General features: G+C 46.5%; 1 protein-coding gene across 1 annotated transcript in view; it reads right to left on the bottom strand.

Annotated features, from left to right (window-relative positions):
• Window positions 1–2,651, bottom strand: part of Cracr2a (calcium release activated channel regulator 2A) — a 70,521-nt gene that overhangs the window by 27,077 nt on the left and 40,793 nt on the right. The window lies entirely within an intron of this gene.

Below are 2,651 nucleotides of genomic sequence, written 5' to 3'. Positions count from 1 at the left end.
TTACACAGGGCACACCCATACAGTGCACACTCATACAGGATGCACCCACGCAGGGCACTCTCACACAGGGCACACCCACACAGTGCACACTCATACAGGATGCACCCACGTAGGGCACCCTTATAGAGCACCTGTGCACGGAGCATCCCTCAGCAGTGTTCGAGTCCTGTCCCTGTGGGGGACCTCCTCCTACCCATGACAGATGTCCCCTGACTCAGAGACAGATCATTATAAATGGACTTGGGTCATGCATCCCCCTCTTCCTTTCTGACTTCCTAAAATAGAGGGAGGAGCAGGTGGCCTTTACTTTGGTATATACTTGCTTCTGGAAGCATTTAGGTGCTACGGGCAAAGAGGACAAGAGGAGTGTAGTGATGAGGCGAGCAGGCCTGCTTTTCATCCCGCCCGGCTCCTGCACAGCTAGTGATTCTGGAAGCATTTAAGTGCTACGAGAAAAGAGGACAAGCGGAGGAGGAAGGAACCCTATGCAGTTGGGGCATAGGGCACAGACTGTGTTTTCTAAGGGTTTGGGGAGCAAAATCTGTACAGGTATCCAGAACACTGAGATCCTTCTCTGTCTTAGTGAACAGTTCAAGGTGAGAGTATTTCAAACACACACAGGCACACACACACAGGCACACACACACACACACACACACACACACACACACACACACACACACATGAATGCATAAAAACAAATGCAGATGAACCAGCAAGGCGACAAGTTCAAAGGAGAGATGGAGAAAGGAACTGTTTGATTAAGGGACACAGAAACAGTGCTGAACAAAGAAGCGTCATTGACCTTGCTCCTGGCTTCTGGTGTTTGTTCTTCCTAAGGTCAATAATAGCAAGGGAAAAGAAAACCAATGTGAACCCATCACTTTCTGAAGCTAGCTATGATTCTGAAGGACAAATTAAGACAGTCTTTACTTTCAATGGCAGTAAATTGGTATGGATAGAGAGTAAAAGATTTACAGAAATTTGAACACTTTACTTATGATACAGGTTAAATAAAAGCCAACTGGCTTCTCTCCAGCACACCTTCCTCTGTATCTGTACACTATTGAGACCATGATCTGATTATCTCGTTCTCAACACAGTATCCCTGTCCATTCTTAGCTGCTTGTACATGCAACATGAACATGTACATACACATGCAAACACACACACACACACACACACACACACACACACACACACACAAACACACAATTTTCCTGAAAGTTTTCACCAGAAAAAGAAACAACCATTTAAGCGTGCTCTAAAATGAAGCTCTTCTTGGAAAAAGTGTTTTATTTGGGAACATCTCAAGTGCTGTTGACATTCCGTAATGGCTTCAGCTTAGCATGTCTAAGCTCATTTTTGTTTTGCCACCAAACACTTCCTGCCAGCAGTAGAGAGAGAGTAGCTGCTTTTGCCAAAATCGATATTGGAATTCAGAGCACACACTTTGATGTTTAGCGGATTATTCTCTATTTCTGCCGCTTGGCTGTGAGCTCATGAGAGAGGGAAGGGGCTGTTTTGCAAAACTCTGCTCCAGTGACTGGCACTGGACCTCACAAATAGTGGCCACTCAACACCTCTCTATTAAATGAGCATTTGCTAGTGGAGAGACATAGCGGGAAGGTCGCAAGGCCTGAAAGAATGTCAGATGCAAAGTAGGTAATCTACAAATGACTGTCAGGTCAATCAGTCTAGAAATCCACTCAGTTCGGAGAAACCAGCAGGCTGGCAAACACAAGAGTAAAAATTTGGCCTCCAGATTGTGCCTCATTATTGAGCTATTGCAAGATAATTCATGATGATCTGACCCAGGGGTTTCCCTGATCAGCCCATTTCCATCCCAAAGTCACTTTTACTTTATGCATCTTTTCTGTTCACGCTTGCACGTCTCTGTAAGTGATTTTACGCATCTTCTCCCTCAATCTGATACTGGAGGGAAAGGCTGCCCTGACCTCTCTGTGTCCATCCGTGTGAATGGAGTACCTGCTTTAAAGAGGAGGAGGGGACTGGCTTGTCTGTATGAATGAGCAGCAGGCTGACTCTTTCCGCAATTCATGTGCCTTTCAACAGCTACATAGCATGTTGTCTTTGAGTTAGTTAAACATGAATCGTTGGAATGATCTGTCAATCACAAGCCTTAATTTTGTCTCTAAAGGGTTCCATCTAATGGTGATTCTATATGACATTTTAATTCAGCTCACAGTCAGTATAATTATATTCCAGAGAAACCAAGTGGATCCAGGAAATGGCGCACTGTCCAGTCACTTCCTCCTTGATCACCTTCTCTTCCTCCTCCTTTTCCTCTTCTTCCTTCCTTCCTTTCTCAGTTGGTCTGCAGTTCCCATCAATGGCTGTCTGTAGGCTCTCAGCAGGGCAGGATAGCCGCTGAGATGGCGTCCGTCCTACAGGTTTGCTCTGAGTAGTCTCCGACCAGTTTGGATGTCACAACAGAGAGGACCATGTCCTCCAAGATTCTAGGCCTTCCCCGTAGGGCCACAGCTCAAAGACCAGTAGATGTGGGCCCAGAGGCAGCTCCCAAAAGCTGTGAAATGAGCCAGGCGGTGGTGGCGCACGCCTTTAATCCCAGCACTCGGGAGGCAGAGGCAGGCGGATCTCTGTGAGTTCGAGACCAGCCTGGTCTACAG

This window comes from Microtus ochrogaster, unplaced genomic scaffold (assembly GCF_000317375.1).
Source record: "Microtus ochrogaster isolate Prairie Vole_2 unplaced genomic scaffold, MicOch1.0 UNK1, whole genome shotgun sequence".
Lineage (NCBI taxonomy): Eukaryota > Metazoa > Chordata > Mammalia > Rodentia > Cricetidae > Microtus > Microtus ochrogaster.
Note: the sequence above shows the minus strand (reverse complement) of the source record. Positions and strands in the feature narration are given on the sequence as shown.